Source organism: Nomascus leucogenys, unplaced genomic scaffold (assembly GCF_006542625.1).
Source record: "Nomascus leucogenys isolate Asia unplaced genomic scaffold, Asia_NLE_v1 000886F_75118_qpd_obj, whole genome shotgun sequence".
Classification (NCBI taxonomy): domain Eukaryota; kingdom Metazoa; phylum Chordata; class Mammalia; order Primates; family Hylobatidae; genus Nomascus; species Nomascus leucogenys.
The window spans coordinates 66,227-73,827 of record NW_022097625.1 but is presented as its reverse complement, the minus strand read 5'-3'; the positions used below and the strand labels follow the sequence as shown (position 1 = coordinate 73,827).

The 7,601-nt window shown below is 50.9% G+C and overlaps 1 pseudogene across 1 annotated transcript; it reads right to left on the bottom strand.

Annotated features, from left to right (window-relative positions):
• Window positions 1–309: 309 nt before the first annotated feature.
• LOC100600724 lies at window positions 310–6,844 on the bottom strand (annotated as a pseudogene). Its single transcript, XR_004029257.1, has 6 exons — window positions 6,559–6,844; window positions 6,037–6,371; window positions 3,029–5,523; window positions 2,158–2,306; window positions 1,083–1,349; window positions 310–969 (listed from the first exon to the last, which is right to left on the bottom strand). The product of XR_004029257.1 is annotated as an uncharacterized LOC100600724 (transcript).
• Between the last annotated feature and the right edge of the window lie 757 nt (window positions 6,845–7,601).

The window sequence follows — 7,601 nt, the reverse complement described above, 5'->3', positions numbered from 1 at the left end:
CCCAAACCGTAGCTCACATCACACCAGGAACCCTCTCTGACCTGGGTCTTCTGTAAACATTGTTGTGAAAATTATTGAAAGTAAAGATTGGCTGGACTCACGGGACAGTGACGGGAAGTTGAGATGAGGCCCCTGACAGTCTGTCCTGAGCCGCAGCCAGATTAATGTTGTTGAAAATGTACCTTCCCTAGTGCAACCCATCACCCTCACAACCGCCCTGCAAGCTCCCCTGAACAGCGTGACCTCCTGTCCATCCAGCAGCCTCTTTACATGTGAGCTGCAGGACCACTCTGGTGCCCCTAGGGACACTCACATGAGGAAGAGGAAAGCCCTTCGGGTGTCAGGACTCTGGGGAAGGTGCCTTCGGGACCAGGGGCTTGTAGTGCTGCCAGAGTCGGAAGTTCTCATAGACACTCTTGGGGTTACAGGAGTCGCCTGGTGGGGCCTTGGCCTGGGAGGAAGCCAGGCTGCCCTCTCCACGAGCCCCCTGTGGCCATGGCCCAGCATTCCCTTGGGACACGATGGGGAGCAACTGGGCAGCCGGTGGTGGTGGTGGTGGTGGAAGAGGAAGGCCCTGGGACCAGCCTCCCTCACAGGCCTGGGTGCCTCCAACCACCTGGGCAGCCATAACAGGCACCACAGGAGCAGCTGCCAGGAGTAGGGGAGGTGGACACGCGACACCTCTGCAGAGGGCGCCTGCCAGATGAGGGGGGCCTGAGTTAGGACCAAGGTCTGTGCCTCAGGGGCCTTCACAGGCCCCACCTCTGTCCTCATCTGGACAAAGACGTTGGAAGCCCCAGCCCCACTCAGGCCGCGGCCATCCTGTCCTGCCACCAGAGGTGTGCTGGGGAAGGCAGACAGCACCAGAGGGCTGCCTGGAGGAACCCCTGCAGTCACAAGGGGCAGCCCGTGTGCTGGGGCAGGAGCAGGTGTGGTGAAGGGCAGAGCCGTGAACACAGACTGGGTATGCTGCGGAGACAAAGGAAAGAGGTGAATGGGCTGGGGTCTCCAGGTCCACACTAGTCACTGGGGAATCAGAGGGGAGTCCCAACAGCTGAGGGCGTATGACAGGGAAACTCTACAGCTTGCAAGTGTCCCTGAGTGTGCATCAGATGTTCTGTTCCTCCACAGAGAGTCGCTCCACTAGAGAGCCTGGCCCCCCCGGTCACCAAGACTCCCTGACCCCTGTCTCCCAAGAAGTAATAGCCAAGCCTTCGCTGCCTGAGGGTCTCCGTCAGGTGTCCCTGGCAGACCCTGTCAGCCTCACAGGCATCTCCCAAGCCATGGGTCAGGGATGAGTCTCTCAGCGGCTTGGTGGTCCTCAGCGTGCTCAGCAACAGGTGAGGGGCCTACCCCAGGGCAGTGCTCAGCACTCAGAAGGCCGATAGGAAGCCAGAAGCTTCCGAATATTATGGTCCCATCTCCTCTTCAATCATCCTTTTCCTGAAGCTCTTGTAAACCCCTTTCTTTCCTAGCTCAAACACAACAAAAGAAAACCACTGGATGGAAATCTTTCCCAAGCCAGCGCCCTAGGAACCCTGAAGATAATCCATAACTCATCACGCCCAGCATGTAAGTGATTGTCCTGGCACCACCCACAGCAAGTGCTAAATAGGGGTCGGATTCAGGCCACCCTTTCCTCAGTACTCGATGGTCCCGGCTGCCACTCAGGAAGCTCTGTTCCCAGGAAGAAAGTTGAGAGGCAGTGGTGGAGTCCCCTGGGATAGAGTCACTGCATAGCTAGCAACAGCTGCACACGATTAGAACACAGCCAGCAAATGGCATGCAGCAGGGCTATCAGGGGAGGTGTCTAGGGATTTTCACAGCTGCTGGTCATGTTACAATAGGTAGTGGGACAAGGAGCCCATCTCTGGGCCTTCTCCTTTGAGCTCCCAATAACTGAATATAGTGACCAACCAAGAACCAGGGTTCTTGGCCATGGGCCAGGTGAGGCAAAGTTGTCTGGAACTCATCCCTGTTCACTAGGACCTCATGCAGTCTCTAGTCAAGGGGAATAAGGAATACAGCACATGCACCGCATCATTCAGGACACATATCCTAACTTAAATAATAATTATAATAATAATAAGAGAACCATCTTCCTATTTGTGCGCTACTCTCCTTCCTCTACTGAAAAGGAAACCAGCCTTCCCAGACCCTTCCACTGAGAACCAGCAAGAATCCACCTGTCCCCTGTTCATGAGGTAGTATAAATGGAACAGGAGCAAATTCTTCATCTCCACAGTAACACAAAGTGCAGAGGACAGGCCATGAGCTAGCAGACAAGAGGAAGTGGGTCTGAAGACCTGAGTTTCCACAAAAGGGCAAACAATTCAGAACAACTCAGGAAACCCAGGCCCTGTGTAGCCTGAACTTCCCCATCTGCCCCCACCCCTATTAAATCAAAGCCAACAGCTACATGAACTGACAGAGAAGCCATCTCTGGGGAGGGAGCTGAGGGGCTCTGGGCTGTGGCAGTTACAGTAGCCCCCAGCCTCGCCCACCCAGAGGCTGTCACTACATGCTCTGTCACAGCCAACCCACCCAACAGTTTCCTGGCTGAGACCACTTCTCCCCACTCCTTCCTAAGATCTAGAAAACTCCAGTCCAAATCCCTCTGAACACTATGGAAGGGCACCTTCCAGGTGCCTGAAGACACAGCACAGGGTTCAGGCTTGCTGTCATCCTCCTGGGGCCACCAGCACAACACCATCCCACCACTCCCTACAAACACACAGTGATGTGACCTGTCTCCTTCTAGAAAGGAGCAACCCATCCACTCTGTCCTTTCCCCTACACGGTGTATTCCCCCAGGCATCTTGGTCCACCTCTAAGGAGCCGTCCTCCCTAAACACAGACTCAGGGTGCCATGGCCATCCCCAGGTGTGATGTCCTTGGGGACATCCAGTTGCTCCCTCCCTCCTCAACATCAGCCCTATCAACTGTCCCCAGGGGCAGTGTCAAATTTGAATTCCCAAGGAGTTGAGGCATGGCAGACTCGGATAATGCCCCATCCCTACGGGCTCACCTCCATTTGAAGCCATCCCCTCAGGCTGGGCACTGACAACCGCTGTCTGGCAGTTTCCGCAATGAGAAAAGTCAAGGGTAAGACCCAGAGAGTGACCTGGCTCAGCAGATGCTCCTGAGTCCAACTGGAGCAGGTAAAATTTGAAAGTAAACAGATTTGGAACATAGGACCCCAGACATTCTGCAGAGGGGGAGGGGCAGTGGGCAGCTGGTAGGGGTGGGGGACATTCTGTGAAGGGCTTCGGCCATTAGGCAAGAACCTGAGTTTCCTTTCCAACTGGAAGGCAGCAACAGAGATGGTGTGTGCCTCTTTAGGCAACTTTTAAATTGTCCTTCTGACTCACAGCAAAAGCTTCTACCTGATGTCCCCTTTACTTCCATTCTTTATCGACAGACCTACTTTTGTGCCAATCAACCCATGCTCCTTCCCATTTTGGCTCTTTCCCATTCTTGATGAATTTCAACAGGGGCTGCACTTCGTGAACAAAATTCAAAACATGTTTTCAGTCTGAGAAATACAGGGGTTCTTAGGAAGGCAAGGGGACTGGGTGTTTGAAATCAGGATGGTCTCAGCCGATCCAGGCTATTAGGTGGCTGTGTGCTCATCATTGTTTAGGAAGCAATCCTTGTGCCCCCAGGTCATGTGTGTTGCTGGAATCTCTGTCCACACCAGCAGGCCAGCCTTACTTCCCAGCCCCTTTGCTGGAAAGCCTCAGTCCAGGAAAGAGTGGCTACACGACCTACAGCACTGAGACCAGAAATCCTTTCATTTTGTTTCCCAGCATATTGTGATGGTGTTAAATGTTTATTTTTTATCTTTTGAATGATTTTAATTTAACCAAGCAATACTTTTCATGGCTCCAAATTCAAATGTGCACAGTGGAATAGGCAATGACCAGCCTTCCTCCCATCTCTTTTCCCTGGCCACCACATTTTCTTTCCTGGAGGAAACAGGTGTTATCTGATTGTTTCTCATCTTCACTGAAACACACCCTGGCTGGCCTCTCTCAGCTCACTGTTGGCCTCATCTTCACCATACATTCTTGCTGTTTGGAATCCAGTGTCATCGTATGTGGTTCTCTGCGTGGGAATTATTGTAGCCTGTCTTTAAAAAAAACTTCATTCTCATTTCCACACTGAGAATCACTGTCCGTTTATTAGTGTCAAAATGACAGGAAAGAGCACTCATGTTCTCTGTTGCGAACATGGGGAGTGTTAGGAAACTGGTCAAAGGAGATAAGGAGTGAGTACGCAGAGCACAGCAGCAAAATCTTCTGAGACACACACGTCACTCCCTGCTGGGCAGGGTAATTTTGCATGATGGGAGGGTGTCGGGGAAGGGAAGAGGCCTTCAGCCAGACCGGTGCACACTGCGAACATTCACTGAAGCACATCCTGTTGGCACTTACAAAGCATTTGCCCCTTTCGAAGACATTTGGACTCAAGAAGGCAGAGTTGCAGGAAAATGTAACAGGGGCCACACTGCAGGGGTAGGTGGCGGATTGCAAGTCTCAAGCCCAGGGTTCTCCCCTCCTTGCCCCAGTTGTGTGAGAAAGTCATTTCCTAACTCCCGTCCAATATCCTCATGAGTTCTCGGTTTTGTCCCAACTCTAAACCTGAATGGTCCAGCAAGCATTTCTATGAAATGTCTCCACAGTGGCCACTGGGAGGGGAGTGACCTCCACGCAGTGCCTGCCTGTCTGGGTGCTCTCAGGCCTTTTGTCCTCTGAGACAGAACTGCCTTCTTACATGCAGCCCTCTTCTGCTGTGCAACTCTACCTCAATCGTAGCTGAGAAGATCAACAGAGAGCAATTCAAGCAAAATCATGGTAAACTTACCAAAACAAAACAAAACCAAACAAACTGTAAACGCTTTGGAGATCTTTCTGAGGACTTGATCTTTTATCACGGGGCAAACTTAAATGATTTTCAATCACTAACTTCATCTAAGAGGGATGTTGAAGCAAAATGTCATACTCAGATACTGAAGAAGAGCAGAATTATTGGTTGCTTCCTCCCTTGTCAAGTCAGTCAACCGATGCTTTCTCAAGATTCTCACACATGGCTTTGATACAGGATTTGAATGAGTCTTTTTCTGAGCCAGTGATACAAAAAATATACTGTGGAACATTGTCTTGTCTTAATTCTGCAATCGCATCTGTGCATGTTTGAAGTCCTAGACCCCAGGAGGAGAGACAATCAAATTAGCCAAAGGTAATTTGTGAAGACTGGCCATGGGAGGTGGTGGCTAAAAGTCCTCCGGCCCCTGCTCTCTGAGCATCCCCACAGAAAGTCCTGGGCCGCACTGACTGCTGAGAAAGAACATCTCAGGGCTTGGATCCCCTGTTCAGAGGACACATGCTCTTCCACCCAGCAGAGGAATGGCGGCTCCATGCTGTGTCCTGCAGAGCTCTCAGTCTCTGCACTTGAGGCCCTGGGCCTGCACATACGTGAAGGCTCTTCAGTGTTATCACGTGGAGATAGATGATAGGAATCCTGCAAATGAGCAGAAAGGATGTGACAATTAAAGTTTTTTCTGAAGCTATTACAAACTCAAGTCAGTGAGTTGCTTCTCTACTAGTTTTTTATTGCCAACTGGAATTCTGCACTGTGTTGAAGAGTCAGGGGTGGGGGAGCCTGGAATTGTTCCCTTACTATCTGCTGCTTTATCAACTGAAATTGATGAAGGCTACAACAAAAACATTTCTAGAAATCATTTGAATGCGGTAGCAAAAACTCTGGGAATGGAGTCAGAAGAAAGTATATTTTGGAGTGTGTTTTCGGGTCTAAAATTCTTTGCCAGAAATATTCTTTAATGGACTCTCCAGACTGAGTAGGAAAACAGGGCATACTATTTTTTGAAAGGCATGAGCAGGAATGAAATAAATGCCGTCCAAAGGGAATGCAAGACATGCAATTCGAGGATACTTTGCTTTAGGATAAACCCTCCAAAGGTAAACCTTTCAGCAAGGGTGTTACCTAAGTGCATGGACTGCAGGTTTGTATTACCGAAAATTAGGAGAGGTCGTTGGGGACGCGCTGGTTTCTCAGAGGCACGGTCATGGAGTTTCCAATGAGGAGGCGTTGTCTGGCCCCAGGAAGCGCCCAGGTGCCGCCTCCCTCCATTTCCCCATCTCCACCTGGGCCCTCCCAGGGCGGGCTCCTGGCCTGCCCCGTGCGCCTGCGCGCGAGCCTTGAGGCGGGTGGGGTTCCAGCGCGAGGCCGGCGGCATTCAACCGCTCCCAGCACGGTTGCCGGCGGTTCATGGCAGGGAGACGCGCAGCGCGAGAGCAAAGGGCGGTTACCCAACGGCCTTCGCCTCATGGCGTCCTACTTCGTGTTACCTAAAGCCAAGGGCGATTAGAAGGTAATCGCCTCCTGGTCATGCTCCCACTGGTCACCAGTGTCCGCGGGGCGACCCCACATTGTGACCAGAGCAGGCCTGTGGCTGAGCTCAAGGCGGGAGCGTTCATAGCTTTCCTAGCGGGGGCCCTGCGGGACGCCCAGGCCGCGCTCCTTTCCCTTGCTCACCTGGCCCTGAAGTGAAGGGGGAGGTGTAACAATGCAGTGGGAACCCCAAAGTGTGTCTTGGCCGTGCCTTTCACATTCCAAACAATGCAAAAGCTTGAGGAAAACCTCAGCAGTTGAAACCGTGATGCAGTTCAGCAAAGAAGTAGCTCCTGTCCTCGTAAAATCAGTGAAGTTCTCACGGATGACCTCATTGAGTAAGTTGTGAAGCTTGTTGACTTGATCAGAATGATCAGCCAGCATGCATGTTTTAATACTCTCATTTGTCAATAATATGAGCAGCTGCAAAGTGGAAGAACAGGCCTTTAGTCATAGTTTGTTCACGGTAGCACAAGTTGGTTGTGGTTCCAAGAGTGTGGCCAAAGTCAAGAAAAGCTTCCATGAGAATCACTTACTTATGTGGAATTTACAAATTAAAAGTAGTGGTATATTATTTGTAAATTGTAGGCTACATATGTATCTAAAATTTACTGCACACACGTATGTATCTTGGGTGGTTGGGTTAGTGTGTACTTGAGAATGTCAGGAAGATTTATTTTGGATTTTGGAGGGTGTGAGATTTGTGGGGGTGGTTTTGTGTATGTGAAAATATGCTTATATGAATTCTTAGTTTGGAATTTGATATGTATTTAATTGGTGAGAATCTAATATGTATTCACATGTGTGGGTTGGTGGTGTCTGTGTGGAGATTGCAGATTAAAGAAGGTCGTAACTGGGCCAGGCACGGTGGCTCACACCTATAATCCCAGCACTTTGGGCGGCTGAGGTGGGCGGATCACCTGAGGTCAGGAGTTTGAGACCAGCCTGGCCAACATGGTGAAACCCTGTCTCTACTAAAAATACAAAAATTAGCTGGGTGTGGTGGTGCATGCCTGTAGTCCCAGCTACTCGGGAGGCTGAGGCAGAAGAATCACTTGAACCCAAGAGGCGGAGGTTGCAATGAGCCCAGATCGTGCCACTGAACTCCAGCTTGGGTGACAGAGTGAGACTCCGTTCCCCGCCTCCTAAAAAAGAAGGTCATAACTGTTTTTGTGAGAGTGTGTAGG